This window comes from Carcharhinus amblyrhynchos, chromosome 1, assembly GCF_965287045.1.
Source record: "Carcharhinus amblyrhynchos chromosome 1, sCarAmb.v2.hapA, whole genome shotgun sequence".
Taxonomy (NCBI): domain Eukaryota; kingdom Metazoa; phylum Chordata; class Chondrichthyes; order Carcharhiniformes; family Carcharhinidae; genus Carcharhinus; species Carcharhinus amblyrhynchos.
In genome coordinates, this window is record NC_137324.1 from 148,151,223 (window position 1) to 148,168,233 (window position 17,011).

Genomic DNA, 17,011 nt, shown 5'->3' on the forward strand with positions numbered 1-17,011 from the left:
GGACTAGGGGGCACAGCCTCAAGATAAAGGGGAGGCGGTTTAGAACGGAGTTGAGGAGGAACTTCTTCACTCAAAGGGTGGTGAATCTCTGGAATTCTCTGCCCGTTGAAGTGGTGGAGGCTGCCTCGCTAAATATTTTTAAGAAGCGGGTTGATGGGTTCTTGATAAGAGAGGGGATTAAGGGTTATGGGGAGAGGGCGGGAAAGTGGAACTGAGCCACAACAGATCAGCCATGATCTTATTGAATGGCGGGGCAGGCTCGAAGGGCTAGATGGCCTACTCCTGCTCCTATTTCTTATGTTCTTATGAAACAACATTGTTGTTTTTTGGAAGATTTCCACTCATTGTCTTAAACTTGCAATAATACCTTCCTTTAAGCTGTGTTTCTTATTTTGATGTCTTTACAGGAGTCCCATTCATTAAGGCAGACTCAATAATTAAGAACAGTGTGTGATCCTGAAAGGGAGGGAGTCCAAGGCTTATGCAATTTCTTTTCCAGTTATTACAGCACCTTAATTTTCTCATAAGAAACATTGCTGGAGAAGTACAGATTAATCATTTATCCTTCAATTATCAGTATAATTGAAATATTTCCTCTTAATTAAGTCACTATTACTAGTCAATGACTGATTTGTAGAATCATAAGGACAAATTTTCATGTTCTGCTCACCATGGGAATCGTAGTGAGCGAGGAGTGGACCATGGAAAGGTCTGTTGACCTTGGGCGGGATTTTCTGGTTTCGGGGCGAACGCAGCCAGAAAATCTCACCCATAGTATTTTGGGTTAGTTTGTTGTAAAAGGTTAACAAGATCAAAATTTCTTCTTATCTCAATATAATCACAAAATGGCATTAAATTAACCTGAAAATGGAACATACAGCATCCATGACAGCTGCATATTCTGTGCCTACCAACCTTGACCAACTAAAATCTAGTACCAGACTTACTTAGTTAAGCACAATGTCCTACTGTGGTGCCCAGAGTTGGTCACAGTAGTCTGGCTGAGGTTACCACTGATTATTAAGATTTAGTGTAACGTCTTTGCTATATGCGTAACCTCTAATCAGGAATGCAAAAGAAAACAAACAGGAGGTTAGTTTTCTGCCTTGCCATCCAAAGAGTCAGTGGGGCACATGTCTGAGGAATGTTAATTGTCTGGAGATGAAGCTTTTGCCATTCACTTGAAAGGAATCTGGAGACTATCAATCAGATTAGTCAGCAGCTCTCTAAACTCTTCAGCTAGAATGAAGCAAAGTATGGAGTCTTGCAATATGCATGGGCAGTGGCGGGGCGGAAGTGGGGGATGCAAGGGGAGCTTTTTTTTGCTGGAGAGACCAGCATGGGAGAGGGCACTTGAGTTGGGGGGGGTGGGGGGGGGTGCAGTGGAGGGCAGAATCTTTGGGAGATGCCCAATGTGCAAAGGGGATGACCTGGCCTTATCCCCATTGAATCTGAACCCCTCTTGCTAGCCTCAACATTGAAGTCAGATGTGAAGCTGCCATTAAACTGCTACTAATTGGCCATGAAAAGACTTCAGTTGAGAAGCCAGGAGGGCTGGCCCAGGCCTCAACCAGTCCCGCAAAAAATTGAGGACAGGTCAGGAATGTGTAGAGGACGTTGGGAATTTTATGGCCTCCACTCCGCAAATCTACTGGCAGGTTGTTGCTGGAGGTCAATCATCTCAGTCCCAGGTAATCAGTAGGAGTTCCTCAGGTTAGTATCCTACGCCACCCAACTATCTTCAACTGCTTCATCAATGAACTTCCCTGCATAAGATCAGGAGTGAGGATGTTCACTGATGATTTTATGACATTCAGCACCTTTTGTGAATTCTCAGATACTGAAGCAATTGGTGCCCAAATGCATAAGAACATAAGAAATAAGAGCAGGAGTAGGCCATCTAGCCCTTCGAGCCTGCCCCACCATTCAATAAGATCATGGCTGATCTGAAGTGGATCAGTTCCACTTTCCCGCTTTCTGCCCATAACCCTTAATTCCCTTGTCTGTCAAAAACCTATCTACCCGTGACTTAAATATATTTAGCGAGGTAGCCTCCACCACTTCAACGGGCAGAGAATTCCAGAGGTTCACCACCCTTTGAGTGAAGAAGTTCCTCCTCAACTCCGTTCTAAACTGCCGCCCCCCCTTATCTTGAGGCTGTGCCTTCTAGTCCTGCTGTCCTTTCTGAGCAGGAAGAATCTCTCTACCTCTACCCTATCCATCCCTTTCATTGTCTTATACGTGTCTATAAGATCCACCCTCATCCTTCTAAACTCCAACGAGTACAGACCCAGTCTATTCAGTCTCTCTTCATAGGCTATCTCTGGTATCAGCCTAGTGAACCTCCTCTGCACTCCCTCCAAGGCCAAAATATCCTTGCGCAAGTGTGGCGACCAAAACTGCACACAGTATTCCAGCTGCAGCCTCACCAGTGCCCTGTACAGTTGCAGCAAGACCTCCCTACTTTTATATTCTAAATGCAACCAGACCTGGACAACGTTCAGGCTTGTGGCGAGTAACATTTGCACCACACAAGTTCCAGGCAAAAGCTATCTCTAACAAGAGAGAATCTAACCATCTTACCTTGACAGTCAATTGCATTGCCATCGTTAAATCCCTCAATCAATATCCTTGGGGTTACCATTGACCAAAAACTAAACTGGACTAGCTATGTACAATTTGACTACTCAAGTAGGTCAAGATTGGAAATTCTATGGAGAGTAACTATCTACAAGATAATTTCAGGAGTTTGATGGAATACTCTTGTCTGGATGAGTAAAGCTCCATCAACACTCAAGAAACTTGACACTATCCAGGACAAAGCAGCCTACTTGACTGGCACCCCATCTAATATTAATTCCCACCATCACAAATGCGCAATGGGAACACAGTGTGTACTACCTACAAGATGCACTGCAGCAACTCACCAAGTTCCTTCGAGAGCACCTTCCAAACCTGCGACCACCTACAAGGACAGGGGAACAGATACATGGGAATACCACCGATTGCAAGTTTCCCACCAAGCCACACTCCAACTTGGAACCATATTGCCATTCCTTCATTGTCACTGGGTCAAAATCTTGGATCAAAGAACAAAGAACAACACAGCACAGGAAACAGGCCCTTCGGCCCAACAAGCCCACGCCGCCATTTTAACATTGGGAGCGCCCTCTTCTACCTATGACCTTTGTCTATGCCTATTGGACTCCACAATAAAGGAATTATAACCAGATTGAGGGATGCCTAATTTAGGGACAACCGCTATCCCAAATAGCACTATGACTGTACTTATATTGCTTGGACTACAGTGGTTCAGGAAGGCAGCTCATTACCAACTTCTCAAGGGATGGGCATTGAAAATGTTGGCCTAACTAGTGAAGCCCATGTCTGTGAAAAATTTAAAAATTTTCCCAGTGTTTCAGGTGGTTGATATTTCATCAGATCAATAAAAGTTAGAGACATAACAGTTTTATGCAACGGCAGAGTCAGGAAAAGGAAGGAGGGAAGGAAAGAATTGAAGACAAAGGTTGTGATAGGGAAGAAGGTGAGATTGATTAAATGACAAAATAAATGATGCTACAAGGTGAGAAGATGTTGTAATGAGACTATAAAAGAAGCAAAAATATGAATCTAAAAGGGCTGAAAATGACAATACTGAATTATTATTGTTGTGAAGTTGGGCAGGGGTAATTGTAGATTGGTGTGTGTGAAGTTGTAAAATGCTAGGAAAAAAAGCATTGCATGGTCCCTTTTTAAAGGTAGTGCCTTTTCTGTGCTTAGAGAGTTAAAATTGCAAGTAAATACACAGCCCCAAGCTGAAACATTTGTATCAAAATGCCAAGCAGCAGCATTGCGAAGGCAACAGGCTTTCAGGCTTTTGAATTTTTTGAATTCAGCCAATCAATTTGAATTAGGCACTTAGATACCAAGAACCTATTAAATTTAAATCTGGTGGTTTTGACAACCTGGGACCAATCCAATTGTGGGAAATATTGATATGTCTTCACAGGTAGAAAAGAAGGTGGCAGTGAGACAAAAGGAGAGAGCAACTGCCACCTGTCACAGCTCACAGCTTTTAGATCAAAGCCCCACCTAGATAGCAAAGATACCAAAGAAGAAAGAAGAATCAACAGAGAAGGCCCAGAATATTCCAGAAGGTACAAAACTTAGTTGCAATTTAGAGAGTAACTAAACTCCGTTTTTTTGTTAATGAGTGGGAATTGTATTTATTGGAACAGCATACCATTAGAGTCTTGTTTTATTCGGTTTGATAATAGTTTAGTAAAGTTGTTCACTATTACACAAATAAATTGTTATGAGTTGATTTTAGAGAGAGTGTTAGGGATTTATTTTGTATTTAACAACTAAGAGTTGCTGAAGAGCAGTTCACACCACTTCACACACACTTGTTACAGATTATAAAGGAGAGGTACTCCTCTTTGGGAGTTTAGGCTTTTGTTCTCAAAGCGGGGAAGGAGGTGGGAGAATCCAACCTCCGCTTTATAACAATTACTAGCTGCCATCCAAAAATAATGGGAGCAGTGGTTATGATCTGAAATTATTGAACTCAATGTTGTGTCCTGAAGACTGTAGAATACCAAATCCAAAGACAGTTTCATTAAAATGGTATAGGAAGAGAAAGACAGATAGACCAGAGTGGGAGTGGTGTGAAAAATTAAAATGACAAATGACCAGAAGACAAGGTCATTCTTACAACCTGAATGGGGGTGTTCTGCAAAACAATTGCACAACCTGCAATTTTCCCAATGTGGAGGAAACAAAATTAAGAGCAGTAAATACAACATACTATATTAAAACAAGTACAAGTAAATCATTGTTTCATCTGGATAGAGTATATGGGGCCCTGATTAATGGGAAGAAAGGAAACAAAAGGGCAGGTGTTGCAACTCTTATATTTGCTTGTAAATGTACCATGGGATGAGGGGAGTTGTTGGGAATGAATAAAAAATAGGCCAGAGTGTTGCAAAAGGAAAGTTCCCTTTAGAATGCTGAAAGTGAAGGGGAGGAGGAGAAGTATTTGGTGGCATCATAATGTAGGTGTTGGAAGATGATATATTGAACATGGAGGCTTGTGAATGGATAGTAAGGACAAGGAGAACCCATCATCATTCCGGAAGGTGGGTGAGAGATAAGAGCAAAAATGTGAGAAGTGGAATGGACACATTGCAGGGACTGTCAACTGTGGTTTAGGGAAATGCCCCATTCAGAATTTATCTCTCAGGTACTGGTATAATGGCAGCTCCTAGTAGCACATCAAGCAACGATTCATGAAATAAAGCACAGGTCTGACCATCCTGAATTCATCATGAAAGTTTTCCCTCTCTGAATTTAAACACAAATTATATTTTTGGACAGACCTATTAAATACTACAGGTGAGATCATGCAATGATGACCTTTAGTGCACCCACTGTTGAGCAATTTACACTCAGAAATAAAATGGTAATGAGCTGTCCCAAAATTCCATTCACAGAAACACTAACTTCTAAGTTTCCCCAGGAAGTATTAGAACCTTTGCTTGCATACCGGCATAAAACATGGACAGAAGGTCTCCTCATATCTGAAAACTGTATTTTTATTTTATAATCTGATTACAAGGAAGTAAGCAAGATTTGTTAGGTATGGGGAGGAAAACATTTATCACAAATTGTAGCCTTATGATTCTTCAGCCTAATTTAAGTTAACGGTATTTTTATGACATATATGCAACTCATACAGTTTTGAAATAGAATACTCTTAATTGTGTATTTATGTATTTCAAATACCCATCTTCAGCTTCATCAAGCCATTGCTTTCAATACAATACGGTACTGACACAACCAGTTAATAACACTATTAAGACTTTAATCGTGTGTAATTAGTATGAATTGTTATTAAATTGTATGCATATGTGCACAACCACTGTGGAGAAACTATTAATGCGTTGCATATAAAAGACTAAGCAGCCAAAAATAGAATTTTGTGGTTTGTAAAATGAAACCATTCTTAATCTTGATCAATTTCCAGCAAATTCAACATTTTTAGAATTGATCAGAAGATAAGAAATGCAAATGCTGCATATTTTACTTGGTCAAAATGAAACGTTTCACGCTTCTGACAAAATGTGTTACAATGAAAGACAAGATACTGTTATCACCTCGCTGATTGCTGGCCTTGACCCCTGCCCCCCCACACCTGAACGCTGGCCCAGATCCTCCCCCCCTACCACCCTGCTGATCGCTGGCCCCAACACCTCCTGGAATTGCCATCCTTGACCTGACCCCACTCCCCACCCCCCCTCCCAATTGCTGGCCCCAACCCATGCACGCCCCCCCCCCCCCTCACGATTGTCAGCCCCAGACCTCCCTCAAAGGCTGGCATCTTGATGGGTGGTCCCGGCGTCCAAGTGCCACTTCTACCATCAACTCCTATACAGAGTTCACCCCATTCTTTCCCCTCCTACCTCCCCCCATCCTGGTTAGGCTCTGCCCCATCTGGCCCTGCGCTCTCAGTCACTTTTTCTGGGTATAGCCTAGTGCCCATCGGGCACAGCTCAGTGCTGGTTGGGCAGTGGCAGGGTGTCAGGCTGGCCTCCTAATTGCCAACATCCTGACTGTCAGCTTCCCAAGCGCTGGCTCTGACACCTCCCACCGATCGCTGGCCCTGACCCCCCCTTGATCATTGGCCTTGACACCTCCCCACTGAGTGCCAGCCTCGACCCCATATGGTATATGCATATGGTAATCAGCGTCACACTGTTCCCTGGCACAAGGCTGATTACACCCAAAAAAATGAATGGGGAAGATGGCCGGTCGCAAATCCAGTTTTTTCTCTCCAGCTGACTACTGGAACAGAGTAAGAAGCCTCACAACACCAGGTTAAAGTCTAAAAGGTTTATTTGATAGCATAAGCCACTCGCTTTCGGAGCACTGCCCCTTCATCAGATGAGTGGGAGTTCTGTTTACAAACAGCGCATATAAAGACACAAACTCAATTTACAAAATAATGGTTGGAATGTGAGTCTTTATAAGTAATCAAGTCTTAAAAGGTACAGACAATGTGAATGGAGAGAAGATTAAACACAGATTAACGAGATGTGTATTGTCACCAGCCAGGACAGTTAGCGAGATTTTGCAAGTCCAGGCAAATCGTGGGGGTTACAGATAGGGCGACATGAACCCAAGATCCCAATTGAGGCCATTCTCATGTGTGCGGAACTTGGCTATCAGACTCTGCTCAGTGACTCTGCATTATCGTGTGTTGTGAAGGCTGCCTTGGAGAACGCTTACCCGAAGATCAGAGGCCGATTGCCCGTGACCACTGAAGAGTTCCCCAACAGGAAGAGAACAGTCTTGCCTGGTGATTGTCGAGTGGTGTTCATTCATCCGTTGTTGTAACGTCTGCATGGTCTCCCCTATGTACCATGCCTCAGAACATCCTTTCCTGCAGCGTATCAGTTGGACAATGTTGGCCGAGTTGCAAGACTATGTACTGTGTACATGGTGGATGACGTTCTCACGTGAGATGATGTTGATGATCCGGCACATCTTGCAGAGGTTGCTGTGGCAGGATTGTGTGGTGTCGTTGTCAGTGTTCTCCTGAAAGCTGGGTAGTTTGCTGCAGACAATAGTCTGTTTGAGGTTGTGCAGTTTTTGAAGGCAAGAAGTGGAGGTGTGGGGATGGCCTTGGAGAGAAGTTCATCTTCATCAATGACATGTTGAAGGCTTTAGAGAAGATGTTGTAGCTTTTCCGCTCCGTGGAAGTGCTGGACGACATGTCCCATGTTTGCCTTCTGAGGAGATCGGTGCAGTTTTTCACTATGGCGCATCGAAACTGCCGATCAATGAGTCAAGCGCCATATCCTGTTCTTATGAGGGCATCTTTCAGTGTCTGGAGGTGTCTGTTGCGATCCTCCTCATCTGAGCAGATTCTGTGTATAACGAAGGCTTGTCTGTGGGGATGGCTTCTTTAATGTGTTTAGGGTGGAAGATGGAGAAGTGGAGCATCATGAGGTTATCCATGGGCTTGTGGTACAGTGAAGTGTGAGGTGACCGTCCTTGATGGAGATGCGTGTGTCCAAGAATGCAACCGATTCCGGAGAGTAGTCCATGGTGAGTCTGATGGTGTCCATATCATGGCTACTAGAACAGTGCAGCGGACCAGGAAAATCGCACTCGATATGTTCTCAACCTGAAATGTTAACTAATTTTTCCATACTTATTACTTGATCTGCTGAACATTCCAAGCATTTTCTTTTTTACTGCAGCAATGGAATGGAGGAATCTGTTGTTGCCACAGTGAAGGAATGATTGAGATTGTCAAGGAGATTAGCAACAGTAGTATTGTGCCATGACCCTGGATTTAAAGCAGGAAATGCTTTAATTACCTAAGAAGGCAGGAAGACTCAGTACAGTTGCACATTTGCCTATATTCAGCTACATCACCTTATCCCTGTTCCTCACTTTGTCTTGTTAGGCCAATTCAATTACATCAGTCTCTTCACCCATTTACCTTGCATAACCATTCATCTTTCTCTCTATGCATTTCTTCATGACCACCTTTGCATTCACCACTTCCTCATCCTTATATAATTTGATGTCTTTATCTGTTAGTTGCCTTCCCCATGTGCACTACTTCAAATGGGAGATCATATATGATTACAATCTTATGTAGACTTGTTCCTTCCCCCATTTTAGGGGAAAAGAGCACAGAACATAAAAAACTAGAGGTGGCTCTTCATAAATGCCGCAGCTATCTTCTGCAGAGGAGGAAATGCTGGAAATCAGTGATGTTTTGAGGAAATGGGGGCTAGACAACTAACTACCTGGTGAGACCATTAATCATCATCTAGCACTCCACTAGGGCTTTCGTACATTTAGTAGGAGTCCGTGAACCTGAAAAGACAAATTCTCAGAGAAGCCGATTTGTTCAGAGGATGCACCACAATTAACCCCTATCTCCAAGTCTTGTAATTAACTGACAATCCATTTCACATTCCTGTATTTGTTCCCCTATTCCTGTCCTCCCATTAATCAAACAAACAACCAAAAAGTTGAGTTTCCAATTGGCAATCAAAACTTGAGACACAGGAAAGTGATGCAAAATTACAAATATAATGTTACCTTAATAAACAACAAAAACTTCACATAACATTTTGTCAAACATTCATGTGTATACCCTTACGTCTTTAGCAGAAGTAGAACTGGATCTACTCTAACAATTGACATGTGCTTCACCAAGAACCTCTTGGCATTGGAGCTTATGAGGACCTCAGCAAAAGCTGTGCACCCTGCATCTGTACAGCGCAGACACTGCCACTGTAACAGAAGGCAGCTTTTGGGTAAGAAATGATAGCAGTTTGAGTGGAGTTTCCACTTCCATATCCCCTTTCACTATCATCCTTCCCCTGGGCCAAATAGACTCTGCTAGAGAGAAGATCGTGTGACGCAGTATTATGAGGCACCTCAAGGAGGACAATCATCATGCAGTGATTGCATCGTGAAGCGTAAAATCTAACCTGAATTTGCACTGCAGTATCTCTGCAAAGGTCATGCAAGACAAGTATTCAGGCCTCACCAATATGATGAATCCACAACATGAGTTTGTTCTTCAAGATGCAGTCATCCGTAACTCTCAGTCATGGGTGTGAGTCTATGAGTCAGCTCATCTTTCAGTGGACTGGGCAGCAGCAACGTCTTATCTCTGTCAGGCACTCATGACCACGCTTCCACTTGGAATCTCCCAATTCCCATGCAGCCTAACCTTGGCATTTATGAGTCCGAAAATGCAGGCACTTCATTTACTAATTACACTGTTGATAATCAAGAGCACACTTCAGATAGAGTGGAACTTTGCTTTGATCCCATATCAGGCCTCTGTGTTTTCATTCCAGCAGTCTGATATCTACAATTAAACCAGCACACTGATGGCATTGTAATGATCGCATAACCAAGTATTCTGCCCATTGGAGAACTGGCACAGGGTTAGTGACAACACAAGCCAGCCACACCTTTAGATCTAGAGAACCACCTTCCCAAGTCATGATCTGTCATCTGAAGCCTTGATGCACATCTCTGATCTTGTGTGTTGCCCTCTAGCAGGAATCTCAAGACTGAGTCCATAATGCAGATGGAAAAATAGGGACTGATATAGGTGTGATGTTGAGATGTACGTGAGGACATGTCATAATGCTACAGGCTGCTAAGAGTGTATAAGAGTCATAATATTATCAGATATGTTACCCACAATTATGCCAGACAGACATTAAATGGATGCCACTGAAAAGTGCACCATCTGAGATTCACTGTAATTCAAATCATCTTTCAATCCTCAAAGATCCGCATTGAGAAGTGCTGAAGCATCAGGAGGCTGAACCAGCCTTTAGGATCTAACTCAGGAGGCCACATGATGTGAATCTCTGACAGAAGTCTCAGAGATGCATTGCCCAGTCACCTTGATCTTCAAAGCTTTTGTTCATGTTGCTGCGGTGCAGAAAATGGCTAAGCACTATAATTGATGGTGTGACACACCATAGACCTGAAGCACATGGTGAGCAAATGAGAGAAGGGAAGGTGGCATCTGTCACACTTGTTTGACCTTGGAGCATTGCATTGAATGAGACATACACTAGATAAGACACTGACAGTACAAAACATATTTATACATGATTCCTGTCCCCCTGCTCCCTCACTAAATATTCATACCTTGCCGACGTGATGTTACGTCAGTGAGGTTTGCAAAAGCTTAAAAGAAAGGGTATCAGTCAAGGAGAATCTCCCAGGGGCACAATGGTAAGAATATCACCTCCCCGCACCCCCCCCCAGGTGAGATGCCTTGGCATTACCACCGGCACAGAGTAACATTGTCCCAGCAATGACAACCTTGCGGTCTCGATCCATGCCGGGTTGGTAGTGCCAGGGATGAATCATCTGAGGAAACCAGAATCCCCTGTGGACAGGGGGGAGATGTTTTCCCCTTAAGTGTGTTGTTGGGGGGGGGGAGTTCGGATGCCTGTGAAGGGGGAGAATGCCCCTGAAACAGTTATGATATGGGGGCGAGGTTCCAATGCTTGTAGTATATTTTCAGTGTGGATCAGAATGTTCTTTAAAGATGGTACCTATCGATCTTGCTGATTCTATCAGGCCCTGTCAGAGTGATGGCATGAAGCATGCCCCCAAAGTATCAGAAAATCTGGTGTGAAAACTCGGCTGTGCATTTGGAGAGATACACATCAGTTTTCAGTAAGGGCCTGACACTGACAAATTTTGATAAAATTCCGCTCATCATGACTGATCTGATAGTGACCTCAAATCAGCATCCCACGACCTCTAATAATCAATCACCTTCTTGCTTTCCACAAATCTATCCACCTCTGCCTTAAAAATATTCAAAGGGTCTGCTTGTCAGGAATTTCAAAGGCTCATGAGAGAGTCCCAGTCCACTCTGCCACAAGAATGCTTCACATTCATACATATATCATGAGCTGAAAACCAAATTGTCTGGTACGGAAACCCTCCATATTGGCCAATAGGAAACATACAGCCTTCCCTGCCCACCACCCTATTTAGATTTTGGGGTGGAAAACTCCACTTTTTGTCTCATTAGTGTCTCATGTTACTTTGATTACTATTCATTGTCATATACTTGAATATATAAAAATATGTAATGTGCTTCATTTTGGAATAAGTAGAAACACAACATAATATCTTTAACATATTGAAATGCCCCATTGTCCTTAAGGAGAGTTATTTGTTTACACATGTTTAAATTGCTGCATATTGGAGTTTATAGCCTTAATGTCAGAGCATTGCAAGTATAAGAATTTACCTAGGGGAGAAAACAGCCTGCAGTTGAAGATACTGTTGTTTAATTTGCTGGATAAATTTGTTTCTCCTGAGGATTGGGAGGTGCTTTAGTAGTGTAATATCCTTTCAAGCCCAAGATGAAATCTTATGCATTAATGAAGAGCAGTCAGTCAGCTATTTTTCAGCCCTGAAATATCATCAAGCACAAAATATTGAATTGAACCATTGAACAGGGCTGGAAAAAATGAGAATCCAATTTGTTTAGAGTCTTGATGCAAGGACTTGGGTTGGGATGGGGGAGGGTATTTAGCTGTTGAACAGCTTGGAAATACATAAAAAAAATATTTCCCAAACATGCTTTAACATAACTCATTGGTGTCAGGAATTTACTTTCCACTTGTACTGATTTATCTAAAGATAGGATATTATGGTAAATTGCCCTTTATACAAGCGTTCTACTGTAGAATTGCAACAAAAAGTATTATTTGGTGGTTGATATAGTTGCATGCCACTTTGGAAAATCTGACTTTTCAAGGTAATACATCAGCTTACATTTGAGAATATCAATGTTTGAACTTTCCTTTCCCTCAGTTAAACTACAGTTCACTGTTGTTTGACAATGGAGCAGCCTACTATAAAGCTGCAGGTTGCTGTAAAGTGTTGTAATTGAATAGCAGATTAAATTATTATATGAATAATTTGTTAACAAAATAAACAAAGCCATCTATAAACTGTCAGTGAATCAACCAGTATTTCATTCTAAGATACTGAGAAAATCTGGTACAATTTTGCAGAGGTCAATGTGCACTTCAGTTGCAAGTATATCTCTAGTTCAGTTGCCTTCACAAAGTGAAAGCAAATACTTTATATACCACAATGTGACTTCCTGTGCAAAGGCTTGCCACAAAGTAAAATGCAATGTTTGGGGGAAAATTTTTCCAACCTGAAGGAAGGTGAGGGAAAAATTGGGACAATTTTTTCTGCGTAAAGGATTTTCAGTGTAACCGCATTTACACCAAGGGATGGAGAAAGTAACTTATGATCAATTTTCTTGATTTCAAGCCAAATGCTTTCCACAGGATTGTGGAGGCGGGGAAAGAGAAGGGTCAATTTAAAGTAGAGAAAATGTGAAGTTTTTTTCCATTTTAGGTAAAAAGTGCATCATAAATTCTGGGTGGAAATAATTTGTGTTGAAAATCAGCATGGTTTTCACCAAAGTAGTGAGTAGTCCATATACATTCACTTTTCTTTCTGATGCTACAGTCATTTTACAAATCATTATTATTCATAGAGGCAGAAACAAGATAGATTATGAGAAACGTGTTGCTCACTGTTGAAAAGTTTTGTGAAATAATTTAAGGTTAGAGAATAAACTAGTCAACTAACATTTATTCGAATAAAGCAGCATTACTATAAGCTTTTGATCCTGTCAGTAAAATAAAAACAACAGTTTCAATTACCAAATAGTTGGCATTAGTAGTTCAACATTCAGACAAGGCCAGGAATAGGTTCTTAATATTCTTGGTTACTAAGTATTCAGGAATAATGGAGAAGCAAAAGGAATATGTATGGAATATGATGTTCAAATTCCAAATTGAAAAAATTCACTAGATTATTTGTGACTGAATCTATTTGGCTTGAACCTGTTAGATTGTTGTTTTTGTTATAGGAGCTGAAATAGTGAGCAGCCAATAAATGAAGAAATATGTTTGCAATTTTTAGTTACTCAAATATGGACTGTGATAAACATATAGTCCCAAGATTAGGAAAGGAGAGGAATTTCTGATATCTGCAAAGGAGAACTTTCTTGATTAAAATGTTTCCAGTCAGACAAAGCAGATAGCAAGTTTGGTTCTGAGAATTTAAGTGGGGCAATTGGAATGTGATATAACAGGAGATCACTGTAGAAAAAGGTTAGCTTAACTGAAATGTATTGAATTATGTTGTCCAGCTGAAATGCAAATCATTGAAGGTTGCACAGGAAGTTGATAAGATGGTTAAAAAAGAATTGGGTTACTTGGGTTTATAACTAGAGTTTTACAATATAAAAGCAAAGAGATTATTCTAGAATATTATAAACCAGTGGTTAGACCTCAGTTGAAATATTATGGACAACTATGAGCACTACCAATTCAGGAAGGATGTAGGGTGATATTCTCCCCACCAGAAAAACTAAGGGTGTGATCTTACTAGCTGTTCATGCCCCGCTGCCGCTTGAATGAGGATGGAGAATTTCGCACTCAGCCAAATCTCTCTTCACTGCAGTGGGACCAGAAAATCGGTGAGAACGGCTGGAAAATTTCACCCTAAATGTCAAATCGGCTAGAATGAAAGAATGTTCCTCGCTGATCTCTCAGGAGCACTCCGCGATCTTTTGACACTTATTGCACCGAAAGAGCCTCCAAGTGGAACCCGCCATTATGGAGGCTTCAGACATGTGACTCACCCCAGGTGGGCACAACCGTGTGCTGTTAAGCAGGGGGAAGGAACTGCATTTAGACACCAATGATACACACAGTCAGTCATGCCAGGAAGATAGCACCATGCAAACTAGCCCCACATTTTACCAAGGGAGAGCTTGGATTGCTGGATATTGTGGAGGAAAGGAGGCCATCTTGTACGCCTGAAAGGGCAGATGACCCAGGAGTCGAGACAACAATGCAGCCTGGTTATGGCACTGACCAGCCAGCGGCCAGTGCTGCAGGAAAATAAATGGCCTCATTTAGGCAGCAAGGGGGAGTGTCCATCCTGTCCTATTCCCCACGCCCCCTCTCTCTGACCCCCCTCCCCCACCAGACTCTGCAGCCACCCAGCATCCAGACCCTTAGCATTGTCCTCAAACCGCTCTGGCACCTCAGCCTGGTGAGGCATTGTGCCAAAATATGCCACTTTGCTCCCTCACTCTGATACCTGCGACCTTCTAGCCATCAGGCTTTAAGTCACTCCCTTTTGTCTATGCAGGATAAGATGGCACAAAATCGAAAGCAGTGGGAGAAGACTGGTGGTGGGATCCCTGAGCTGTGTTTCCTGACCCCCCTCATGGGAAATGGAGCTGTCAGGGAAGGCAGCAGAGAGACAGTCAGGTTGGCATGCACCACAGAGGTGAGGAGCCATAAAATCTTCATTCATATGATCTTTCCCAAGTTCGTTGATTTGATTTATCATTGTCACATGTACTGGCATATAGTGAAAAGCATTATTTCTTGTGCACTATATATAAACAAAACATATCATTCATCGAGAAGGAAACAAAAAAGTGCAGAATGTAGTGTTACAGTTATAGTTAAGATGAAGAGAAAGATCAACTTCATGCGAGGTAGGTTCATTCAAAAGTCTAACGGGAGTGGGGAAGAAGCTGTTCTTGAGTCAGTTGGTACATGACCTCAGACTTTTGTATCTTTTTCCCGACAGAAGAAGGTGGAAGAGAGAATGTCCGGGGTGCATGGAGTCCTTAATTATGCTTTGCTGAGGCAACAGGAAGTGTAGACAGAATCAATGGATTTGGTCAATGGTCAGGAATAGAACTGTATGACTGCAACTGAGGCAGGTCGGGGAATCCTGAATTCACGAACAGAGGATCCTCAGCTCTTAACCTTGTCCAACAGATATGAGGTACTTGTTCCCTATGTAGATGAGGAAAAGGGCTTGTAGGGAGGATGAGATATCCAACCAATGTATGAGGTACAGGAGGCCATACAAGAGGAGGAAACGAAAAGTGGTAGTCGTGGGGGATTCTATAATTAGGGGGATTGATAGAATCCTTTGTAAGCAGGATCAAGAGTCCCACGTGGTATCTTGCCTGCACGGTGCCAGGGTGAGGTACATCTCTGACTGACTTGAAAGGATATTGGAGTGGTAGGGGGAGGACCCAGTTGTTGTGGTCATTGGGACAACTAACATAGACAAGACTGGAAAGAGGACCTGTTTGGGGATTATCAGGTATTAGGAACTAAAATAAAGAGGTCCACAAGGGTTATAATCTCTAGCTTATAGAAATGGATGGTGGGGCGGGGAGTGGGAGCCAGTTACTGGGGACGTGGAGAGAGGGTCACTGTGCAATCTGGGGGTGGGGGGATGAGAAGGCGTGTGAGGGAAGGGTGCCGGGAATCTTCGTGTGGGGGGCCGAGAATTGGGAGGTGGGTTTCTGATGTCCATGGAGGGGAGGGTCAGGCTATCTCTGTGGTGATGGTGGTGGTGTTGGGGGGTGAGGGGTGGGGGGGGGAGGCGGCGGGGTGGGGGGGTGGGATGCCAGCAGGGGAGCTGCTGTTTTGATGCTTTCTGCACATTTCGGGCTTACAATCCGAGCTGCTGGCTTCTGGGTGCGTTAAGCCTCACCCCTCCCCATAAAGGCAAGGAATGGTTTCTGCTGTTTTATTTTACTCAAAGTGGATAAGAGCGCAGACTTGGACTCATCCAAAAAATAGATCTGAAAATCTTCTGTTTTCACGCCCGCCATGGGCTTAGCATTGTTTTGGTGAGATTGTCCCGCTATGGGCCCTATTTTACTATTGCCTCGCGCCTGATAAAGTTGGGTGTGAGGCCATTAACGCGATCCACACCTGCATTAGCAGATAGCCAATTTACTGAAACCTGTGAATGGTGGCGATTTGATTCGAACCGAAAACGGGCGCAACGGCAGTTTAAATGCATCTGCATGCATTTAAATTGAATTAATGAACTGCCCGCCCAACCTTATTAGCATTTCCTCTTTTACCACCACGTTTGCTAATCCGGAACCACGCCGTAATGGACCTGCTAAATAAAAGTCTGAATCGGGCGCTGCAGCTGCGGAACAGAGAGTTCAATGCTTCCAATGGCTCTCTGACTCAGAGCAGTGGTGGGGGGGAAAGGAGGGAGACAGGCCTGATCATTCTCTGGTTGCGGGGGCGGGGGGGTGAGGGGAGTGAGGCCAGATCGTTGTTGGGGGAAGGCAGGAGGAGGGAGACAGGTAATATGTCAGGCGCAGGGTGGGGGCAGATGGATCTCTGGTGGCCGGGGGGAGGGGGGCAGATGGATCTCTGATGGGGGCATGGGGGGGCTGGGGGTCTGCTGCCACTCTGCAGGAAATCTCTGGAGGAAGTGGAGGGCAGGGGTGGCAATTGGTCCGGGTAGTGGGGGGGGGATAAGGGGGAACAGTGATGTGTGTGGGTAGTGGGGGGAGTGGATAAGGGGGACAGTGATGTGTGTGGGTAGTGGGGGTGTGGATAAG